Genomic DNA, 11422 nt, shown 5'->3' on the forward strand with positions numbered 1-11422 from the left:
GAAACAAATGAGAAGGTATTTTTGTTTCCAATGGTAAATTCATTAGATATATTTCTGTTACTTGCAGGAACATTGCTCTTGCTAGGTACAGTACAGAAAAACAGCATCAGGCAGCCCCCCTCCCGAACCACTCAATCATTGCAAGGAATATAGAAATACACGCAAGAAACATCCACATAAGCCCCCCACCCCTTTTTTTTAAAAAAAAACAAATTCATTTATGCCCTATACCCTGTTCTGGTTGTTATTTTAGACTTAGACAGATTTTTTTTTTCGGTTTGCTGAATAGTAAACAAAAACTGGCATGCTGCGAGAAAAGCGATTGCCTCAATAGAGAAGTGCCCATTTATGTCATCCCACAATTATTTCAAGCACTATAGTTGAGGTTAGTCCCTCCAAGGCATGTACAAATTGCAAATACACACAAATAATAATGCTCATACTTTTGGAAAATGTGAAACCCTTTGTTTTGGAAAGGTTGTTCCTATTATTTGTGGCTTGCAACTGTCATCATTATTCAAGCCTTGTCTTCTTTCATGATTGTTCTGCAGCTACTGGGTGCTTGAGAACTTCCCCAAAATTAATATACTTCAAAGAACCAGACATTTTGTATATAGCTTAATTACAGCCTATATAATTACGTTTTAAAATGATAAAAACTTTTCTGTGCCATAAGTGTACTCAGGCTTCGGCTCACAGGCAAGCTACTACATATCATCCGACAGAGTGAAGGGCCAAGAAATTCCATTTCATTAATTGTTTCCTCCAAATCTGAAATGTAATTACATATTTTCCAGGGACCTTTGACATTTTCACACTGTGGCTTGGAATCTGATCATACCCTGAAGTAAACTGCCCGGCTGGTCACAGACTTAAAAAAAAAGATCACTAACGAGGTAGACTTGGCTTTTTTCAGACTCTGGAGAAGAGAGGAGCAAGCTGCACAGGTCCGGGTCAGGTTTTGTCAACAGCGCCTTGAAAGGAATGAGGAGGAGATGATGAGCTGAACTCTTATCTCAAGTAATCGCTCTTAGAGCAATCGGAAAAGGGACTGGAAGAGAGAAGAGTCTCTCTTCGTAGCAGCCACGGCTGGTTCACATAGGAACTAAAGGGATTTTTGAACCTTCCTCGTGTTTAACCTCCCTGGGTTTTGTGCTCCTCATGTTTCTGGACTTTGTTTTTGAGCACAAAACACAGCCTTGGTGAACAGAGAGATCTGATCCATGCAGACGTAATGCTCCAGCACTTGATTGCTCTGAGAAACATCCCATAAGGTGGGTGCTGCTAGGAATTGGCACCAGGGGCCCGATGCTGCCATCCTCATTCAGGGTGGGCATGTCCTTGGTCTGTCAGAAGTGGCAGTGATTTTATTAATCAATAACTCTTTACTAACGAGTAAACCATGAATGAATTCACTGACTCACATCAGTGGGCCCAGCCCACCATTAGTGTCATTCAGATGAGCGTGATGTGTACACACACAAGGTACACGTGTGTTAGCAAATAGCTAGTTGATTTACTTTCTTGCAAACAGAGCACGTTAGACCTCAGTGCAATCAACCTGAAACTTCTGCAAATGCTAAATTCCCATTAAAATACAATTTTTAACATAACACCGTGTAGGTTTTTTTAATCTCAGAATGCTTTTCGTGTGTTGCTTTGGATGCCTCAGCTCCTAGACAAAACACATTTCTTCAAAATGTCACTCTCTTTCCCCTTAGTTTCATGAACAGGAGAACAGCACCTTATTAGAAACAAAATTGATGAGTCTCCATGAATCACTACTTGGAGTTTGGAAAGGAAAAAAGAAATTTGGCAAGCCTTTAGTCGGTAATATGTGCTTCTAAAACCTACCCTTTGAAAGGGCCAAGTTATTACATTGTGAAAAGTAGTTACTCAGCACGTGCTGTAACTTTTCATAGGGATTCTTAGGCCAAATTTAAAGAGTGCTAATGATTTTGAATGCCAGACTTGAGACCCTACAGCAGGATGAGGTTTTAACAAGACTTGAACAACTGCCTTCCCTCCCCCAGGTTGTGCCTCCTTTAAAGATCTGGATTTTTGGTGCCTTAAAATTAAAGTACCCGCATCTCCAGTCACAGAAAGTCTTGGCCTTCGTATCCTTTTCAGTACATCGAGAGTAAACTCCCACTCAAGGCAGTGGGAAAGCTCCTGGCATTCACCAAAATACGTTGGCATGCTGGGAACATCATTCATTATTACGAATAAGGAGAAACCACAACTGCAAGCGCCTTGTTCAGCAATGTGAGTGTACGCAGCAACGGCGCACACCAGTTCCTTTCAGACAGCCTAGTTCTGGTACTGGGAGCAATCTCGCCACGGAAACTTGGAGCTAATTTATTCTGCTTCTCAATTACCTCACCTAACTCAGCTATCGCTATGGGGAAGCCTGTTGAAAGGTTCTCTGACAGTGGCTTATACTGAATGCTTTAGAAGATGGCATGACCTGAGGGTGATGTGTGGTAAGGGCCAGCACCTACTCACTTATTCCTCTTATTCATTTATTATTTTAATAAATAATTAAAAATACTTGTGAAGGCAGACTAGAGATAACATATAATTAATATTAGAACACAATTCTCGGAGCTTGCCAAATATCATAGACAGGTGCTATTGCGGGGAGAGCAAGGAAGTTGAACCTGATTCCTCCACTTCCAGTGCGCTGGCTCACGGCGAGCCTGCAAAGCTGGAGCCCTGTAGTGAAGCGGGCAGGCAAGAAATCCAGATTTTATGAACCCCTAGGAACCCCGGCATGCATCCAGCCAACCGTCGGCTCCAAGCCCCTGAATTACCTCCAGGTCCCTCATCGGCCATCTGGTTCCCCAGCGATGCAGCTCCACTGCAATTCGAACCCTTCTTTAACATTTCCCAAAGAAAGGGGAGACGAAAACAAAAGGATCATTTACTTCCTCTAATTGAGAAACAAGATAGGAAGACAGATAAGCCAAGGAAAATTGGCACAACTCCATGGACTTCAACTGATCCTAGAGAACGGGGCAATGAGCGCGGCAGCATAAAGAATACGAGCATGCTACTATTACTGCCTCGTGACAGTAATACCAGGCTGTTATCTTACACGTTTCATCTTGGGATATAAAAACACTTTACAAGGGAGGTCAGTATCACAGAAATGAAGTCGCATCGATTTATCCAGAAGGAGCTACCCCAACACTTTTTTCCTTGTCATTCACAATGTGATTTATTTCCTTGCTAAGACAAAAATAATATAGTGCTAGTTGTTGCCAAATATCCACTTTTGAAACTTGGGCCCAGTCATTTTTAGCTAAGCAAACTTGGCACAAAACGAGTGTTGCCTATGGACAGAGTTTATAACATGGGAAGTTTGCCAAGATCCTATTGCAGCCTACTTTGAGGTCTGGTGCTTCACCTTCTCACCCTACAACAAAGATTAAATAGTATTCTAACAAGGAAAAAAGAAAAACCACCTGATACTATTTTTCTCTTCACTCCCTAGGATTCTAGGAATTACAGTCCACAGGAGATGAATTTCAATAATGCCATGAGCAAAAACGTGGCTTCGCCCAAAGCCAGCAGTACTTCTCCAGGCTATGATTATTTATGTGCAACACACACATGTAAACACACATGCACACACAGCCATCTTTTACAGGAGTCCGGTAGAGGAGCTCTCCTTTCACTAGTTTAAGGGCACAAAGAAAAATATGCTGTTAAAAAAAAAGGACAAATAAATGCTGTGAAATAATCCAAAGCCACAGGGACTATTCTTTTAAAAAGATACTCACAGCAGCCCCAGGGTGAGCAGTGGCTGCTGCACAGTGACTCAAAGGAAGGACTGTAATACACAACAGAGCTCATACATCACCCGACCAGGGCAGAACGGACCCCCAAAAAACGCCCCGAGGAACAGACCTGACAAACAATTGGTCAAAGGAGTTAGAGAGGTTGCAGCAGCTCCTCTGGGCATTACATACTCTGCTTTGGATCTCCTTGCAGATGAGGGAGACAGAAGTGGAAGCCACAGCACTGCCTTCCCTGGTCCCTTCTTGCCTGCAGTGTCAGCTAGAGGTCTTCAACGTGTTCACTGCTTCCCTCTCTCCACAGGGGAAACTAAAAAGGACCAAAAAAAAAAAAAGCTACAACATTCCGCCAGAGAGGAGAGTTACCGCTCTGTTAGAGCCTGTGCACAGCTCCCACCTCAGCAACCTTGGTAAAGCATTTAGCATTTTCTGGGTGTGACACGAGACACAGAAAAAGAGTGGGATGGGGATGTTCCCCTGGAGCAGTTCTCCTCCTTCGCCTCTCTGAAAGAATAGCTGAGACGAGAGGGGAGGGTGTGGGTGGGAGGGAACCATGGAAAGATTGATGTAAATTCATTTTTAAAAGCCAAACAGATGAAAATAATTTTCACAGCCCCACAGCTGTTCTATGAATTTTTTTTGGACCAAGCCTGAGCAAAACACCGTGCAGATAATAGCCCGAACTTTGGGTAGATAAGCACTGAGTAATCAAGTCAGCAGCATAGCCCCAACATCTCCCCTCCCTGGCAGCCAGTGTGCTCCATGACAGATGAGCATCCCTCCCCCCTCAGGGCCCTTTTCCTCCATCTGACACAGGTCATCTGGGGCAAGACACCATCTTCAGCATGTTGCCATTTGCCCATCACTCTCCACTTCACACCTGAGCCCCAGGTGAGTTGGAGAGGATGGGCAACATTGCTCCAGGCCTTCCCCAGCTCTCTGCCAGCATCTTTCAGCATGAAACACGTAGAGGATGAAAAACCAGAAGAGGGAACGGACGTAAGTCCCGAAGTCGTGCTCTCTGAGGCAACATTGCCAAGCCTCGGACCACAGAAATGACAGACGGACTTACAGTCGTGTTTATCCTTGTTTATTTTCCTATAAACCAGCCCTGCCAACAGCCAGCCGGTGCTTTCTGCAGCTTCCACTGCACTTTGTGGAGCAAGATCTTACACTGGTTTTCAAAGGCTACAAAAATCTCTCTGTTTTGGAGCCAGACAACACATGTCCAGGAACTTACAGTCGTGCTCCATGTCCTGGTGCCTGGTAGGAGGCAGAACTGCCTTTTCTGCTGCTGGGAAAGCAGGAGGGCCCCAGCACTCCAGCTCCCCATGGGCACCTTCTGGACAAGGACAGGGCTCAGTACAAAATGATGGTGTCACTGCATAGGTCCTGACAGATTCTCCCCCTGAAGTCAGCCTGAGCCCACCCCTTGTCCTCACTGGGCTCTGGGACTTGCCTCAAAGAAATGATGAGGAATATAAAATGCTACAATGCTTTCAGGAGTCCAAGCTGGCACCTTCGCCTGCCTAGAGGTTCCTAAATGGCATTGAAAAGCTAGCTCTGAATGTTTTTTCTGGGACTGTTTCATTAAATGGAAGTGTTCAAAACTGCTTTTCTAAAAATTGCTCAGGCTCTGAAAGCAGTACCTTGAGCGGACACAAGTGGGGCGCATGGAAAGCAACCGCTAAAGGCAACACCAAATGGGACAGATTGTGTACGCTAAGCTTTGAAGCAGGCTTAGGGCACCTGGGCTCAGCAACTTCCATTCCTCAGTATATTTAACCCAAAAGCACACCTGAGCCCCTTGGGACAAGGAACAAAAGGCCTGGAAGGGCTCCCTCATCCTCGGGGTGCTCCCTTCGGCACAGCCCCCCTCAGCACAGGGCTATTGCATGGCACGTTGTTTATACACAATGGCACAATATAAAATCCATTTAGAAACTGGGCTCACTCGCTGCTATTAAGGAATCCATCAGTGAATTTCATTTTTTATTGGTTCAGTTACAAAACTCACAGCAGTGTGTTGTTTGTTTTTCCAGAGCACCAATAAAAATCTTTTTGATTAAAAAAAAAAAATTGAGAGAGGGAGAGAGAGAAAGAAAGAAAAAGAAAGAAATGAAAAGCTGACCTGGTATAACCCACATGAGCGCTGAACCTCAGCAGTGCTGTATAAAAAGAGCCGAGAGGCAGCAAAGCCAATTGCTGAGCAAACTCTCAACTGTGGCTATAACCAGCAACTATCAAAACCTGTTTATGACAGAATTTTTGCTTCATAAAAATAAGCACAATCAAGCCCTGCTATATTAAACCAGGTTTTGTCACAGACCGATCACTGAAGACAAAGCACAGCAGATGTAGAGCCCCAGGAGTAAAACACAAAGCTCTTTCTCTGCCTTTCCATGGGCCCAGTCCTGCTACATGCAGACAATACAGCCGGCTCCATGTATTCATGGTGGTATGTTGCCATATTGCTCCAGAGATGTCAAGCAATCTATGTTTGGTGTTTCTTTACAGTTTTTTTTTTTCTTTTCTCATTTATTGCCACGCATACATCTCAAAATCAGCTGCCTTTGGCATGTGTGACCTGCCTATTAGGCCTTTGTCCAGTCCTGCTAGTTACGCCCACCTGCAATTGAGCTGAAGATTATATGTGAGGTGAAAATTACCATTAAATACCTTAAAGACAACGACCCCAGTTATATTAAGATCACACAGGCACCACGTCATGGTGCAATCACAGAAAGTGGTAGCCACATTGCATCAGGTGCTGTATAGAAAAATTGTGGATATGGCCTAAGTCCGGGCCACTAACTCTTGCACAGTGAAATGACAGCCTAGTTGCATTGCAGTTATGTCCTAGGTTTCCAAAATGATGCCTATGAAGAGCAAATATAATATTAAGTAATTCAGTCATAGAAGTTTTATTTCCAATTTTATGGACTGGTTGCAACTCTACGTAACTGCAAACTTATTGTAACTACGTTATTATGAATGGACCTACAATAAGAAATAAAATTTATATCTTTAGAGCAAAAATAAACCTAAATGCATAATTCCCTAGACACATAATATGAATTCCGTATTTAATAGAGCTGGTTAATTTTTTTTTGAAAAACAGGTGAATTCTGCCCTTTTTTCTCAAAAGGGCACTTGTGTAAATGCACTTTTTAAGAACAAGCAATTAAAGAAAAGGAAACAATTTGCTTTAAAAAGACATGATTTTTCCCATCTCAGTTAAGAGAATTAATTTTGAAAATGTCAGCTAAAAATATATCTACGCAGTTATAATATTTGAGAAAAATGCAAATGGAGTAAGACAAGAATTTTGGACATTTCGGTTCCTAATTTTTTTATCAGCCTTAGAAAAGTAAGAAAATAAATTCTATTTCATTCATAAGTGTTTGTCAGATATTTTATCTATTACACCTTATGGGATGTTAATGAACTGCTCACTTTCGCTACTCGTTATTAGTTACTGATTCTTGGCAGGCCACCGTAGTACTAGGAAACAGTCTCACAATACCATGGGTGCTGGTGTGAAGGCATGGGTTTTGGTATGCATTCCACAGACATTCATAAACCAGAAACATCATCTTGGGCAAGAAATGAGGCACAAAGTGCTTGACTAGAACAGCTGTCCAGGACTGGAATGAATATTTGCCAACACTCACTTTGTCATCTTTGGCTATCTTTAGAGATGCTCTTTAGAGGACCATGAATCCTGCTGAAAATTAAACAGCTTATGTGTTGCTAAACCTCTCGGAGGCTTTCAGAAGTCTTCACTCTGGGGCCTGCCTAACTTGGAAAACAAATTAGGCCAGCTATCATGGGATAGGTACTTATCAATATCTGCATGGGTGGATGCTGATAGCGCCTTTATCACATTCAGCTTAATCCACTTGGGAAACAAGCCATTAAATAATCCACAGAAGACAGCTGAGCAGGAGCATCCACTCTGGGCAGCATTGTGCTTTACATTCACACGCCACCTCCCTCTCCCTCCACCCAAGTGCTTGGCCTTCAGATAAGGGGGTGTCAGCTGAGTGGGAAGTTTGTCCCAGTCAAAATCTCCAAACTCTTGGGAAAAGTCATCAAATTGTGTAAGAGCAGGAACCTGTGTTTTCTTTCCTTCTTGTGGGTGGGAAAAGAACAGCCTACACAAATAACACGGTGCAGGAAACCTTTGGGGATTAAAACATGATACGCCGTATTTCAGCAGGGATTTAGACAGGCCTCATGGAAGAAGGAATGCCTCCCTCGCGGTCTCTAAATTACCTTGGTGCTTTTCTGGCTTTCTTCTTTCACCATGAGCTTTCATTTGGAGAAGTCATTTGCCACTGGGATGTGTGTGGAGAAAGCAGCAAAATCAAACTACTATTTTTGAAGAGGCCTTTTTCTTTCCACGCCGTCAGCAGAACAGATCTTACATGGACACAAGAAAACTATTATGCTAAGTCTGTTCCCAGGACCAGAAAAGTCCTCTCCCGTCCTCATTAACATTGTACAAAGTATTTCAGGCTTGCAAGTGCTATAGGGTAGGCTTGACAGACACGACTGTTGACCCGAAATATTAGCGAGGATTGGAAAACAACCGGCTGAAGCTTTCTGAACACAGCCATCAGCGTGACTGCCAAAGAAAGCATCAGCACCCATTACTTCGTGAACCAACGTGTGATTTGCAGAAACACTTACACAGCTTAAAAAGTCTAAATCCTACTTTCAAAGGGGCTTAGTCACCACAAAGTGATTTAGGTATCCCAGTACATTTGAGGGGCTGGCCGTTGAAAGTGCAGCTTTCAATGGAAATGAGTCGTCGATTATGAATTTCGAAGAGGGAAATTCCTGCTACAACAGCTATTGCTGGAGAGCAAAAGCTCCTGTGAATTACATTTCCTCCAGTATAACCCCTACACCTCCACTCAGGCCACCCAGACAAAGTGAGCTGAAACAGCAATATCACACGTCTGATAACAACTGCTTAGGTAGGAAATGTGGAGATCCCACACTGGCAGCAACATCAGAGACCATGCTAATGGGACATAACTATACGTTTAGGACGTAGGTAGCTTACTGCATGTGTATGAAACAACACACAAACTTCTTTGTCCATAAAGAAACCACAAAACTCATCAGCCTGAAGACTGAGCTCGCACATGAAACTCTATAAAGAAATAGGACATTCACATGATACAGGAAAATTGATTCAATTCAGCAAACAGTCCCAGCGAGAATGAGAGGCTTCAGTCCACATTGGTTAAATAAGATTACAGTTTTCTCACGTTTTGTTCAAGCTATTCAACAGGGATGTACTGCTTTAGACCTGCCCTGTGGGAGACTATGGCTCTAACATGGAATCCACACATTGTTTTAAGGCAACTATTTTCAGAAGGGCTGTTGCCACGCTCAAAACTCCAGCTGTGTGCAAGAGACCCACTCCTGAGCCCCGACCATCTTCCAATTTCTTGCCATTATAATTCAGAGAAATTAACTGCTGAAATCCCTTGCTGTGAATGGGAAGGGCTGCTATGCCAACATGCTAGCAAAGATCAACATTGCTTACACCCTGGCAGAAATTATAATAAATCCCAATCACTGCAAAAAATAACAGAAATGCGGGAGAAATTCACATCCTTTTCAGTAGAGGACTTAATATATTAGTCTGGAGCATGAGTAGGCAGAAAAATTGAACTGAAAAGGCAAATCCAAAGGGCTGGGATTCTGAAGTCCAAAAGCTCTGAAAGTGAAAGCAGCGAGTAAAGTCGCTAATAAGCACAAATCAAGCTGCAGGCCAAACACTTTGTCATTTAAAAGCCTTAGATCAGTGGTTGGAGTGGCATTATTTAAATTTAATGGGCACACAGTAAAGTGCTGTTTAATTAAGCACTGAAAACTTAACATGAGCATTTAAAATACCCTTCAATCTGCCATTTGCTTTAACATATATTGATAGATAGAGCTTGCTGGAAATGCTCCACTGGGAGAAATCTTGGAGTGACAAAAGCTCAAAAATTTTCTCCATGAAAATTTCCATTTTGTTAACTCTAAAAATCACAGAAAGCCACCTTAAGGCAAAATATTTCATTTTGAATCAGTTCAGTATTAATGGAAAAACCCCACACAGTTCATCTATGATGACATATTGCCTGATATAAATCTGAGTTTTGATCACGAAAACCTTGGCTTGTTTTGTTGAGCTGGGCTCTTTGCTTGGACTACCTCAGGCTCCTCCTACCTCAGGCCATTTATAAGATGTCTGGAAGAATATGCTTCTTGCCTCATGGTGGCCTTTCATTATCACCCATACCTCAACAAGGCCCTGCTGAAACAAGCAAAAAAAAAAAAAAAAAGACCCTCTAAGAAAATCTTTAAACAGTAATAGAAAGATAATGTGTGACAACCAGAATAGCTGAAGGCTTCTTTTTTTAATTTGCAATAGAAACAGTGGGTCTGAAAGTCAGCTAAGATCATACTGATGGTCTACCCAAGGACAGCTATGGCACAGTTTGAGAAACACTGCTTGTGATTTGCTCAATATGACCATCATGGCTTCCAAAACCAAGGAAAAAGTACTATTTCCAAAACGTCAAAGCATTGTCTTCATCTATAATGCCAGCTGAGCAGGCTAGTGAACTCATTCCTGCTTACCAATAAATTTTTATTTGGTTTTCCACTGTGAGATTAGATCATGCAGGAAAAGTTCACCAAATAATACTGTAAAAAGAGATGAACTCACACAAGATTTTTGTCGGTCATTGAAAAAAAAAAAAAAGCCCTCTGTCAGACTACTGGAAATTAATTAGCTTTGAATACTCAAATACATAAACATTTCTGCAAAAATGCTTTGGGATGAAAAAAATTATTTATTGTGCCCTCCAGGGAAATGTACGTTGTCAATCCCTTGTCACTAAATCACTTGCTAACAGTTATGGTGTGAGGTAAATTGCTGTTTAACCCTGATGAGTTTAAAGACCTTGATGCCTAATGAATTCTCCTATTCATACTGGAGGTTACATCTGCGCTCAAGCTCTCTTAACAACCTGGTGCTGAAAAGATCTGATGTAATTTTATTATTTACTAAACAGGTGTCAGTAATCGTATCCAATGATGTCAGGCTGCTTGATGGGAACTTGCTTTAAGATGATTATCCCAGCCAGCGCTCCGTGATCATAAAAAGGCTATCCCCTAGGTAACAATAGCCTCGCAGCACATTTGTCTCAGTGATAGTGAGGGCTAGTTAATGCCGCCGTGAACAAGAGCAAGTACTGAGGATATTTCACAATCTGACAGGGTTAATTCTACAAACCCCATTAATGCAGCTCATCTGCTGAGCTCTTGGGGCTTGCTCCATTGGAGGGTCCTTTGCTCACACAACTGAGAGCACCCCAGCGAGCGTGTAGCCCTGGGTGCTTCCCTCCCCACCGAAACACACCTGGGGCTACACCGAGGGAGACGGTGCTCAGCAGAACTGCACCATTTGAATAGAGAAAACAGGCACAACGTCTCGTTCATCCCAGTCACTGAGGGTAAGAAGCCAAAGTGATATTTGATTTTGAGAGATAATGAAAGAGCTCCCACTGCAGCAGTGCTTCACTGGAATAAACTAGCCCAAGGCTCCCTGG

General features: G+C 42.7%; 1 long non-coding RNA gene across 5 annotated transcripts in view; it reads right to left on the reverse strand.

Moving 5' to 3' along the window:
- The window catches only part of LOC127015312 (uncharacterized), a 58797-nt gene extending 54693 nt beyond the window's left edge, over positions 1-4104 (reverse strand). For 4 of the 5 annotated variants that reach the window (XR_007766321.1, XR_007766322.1, XR_007766323.1 and 1 more), the window contains exon 1: positions 3975-4104. This is a non-coding gene — a long non-coding RNA (uncharacterized LOC127015312). The other variant, XR_007766325.1, reaches the window with a different exon arrangement.
- Between the last annotated feature and the right edge of the window lie 7318 nt (positions 4105-11422).

Source organism: Gymnogyps californianus, chromosome 3, assembly GCF_018139145.2.
Source record: "Gymnogyps californianus isolate 813 chromosome 3, ASM1813914v2, whole genome shotgun sequence".
NCBI classification, from domain to species: domain Eukaryota; kingdom Metazoa; phylum Chordata; class Aves; order Accipitriformes; family Cathartidae; genus Gymnogyps; species Gymnogyps californianus.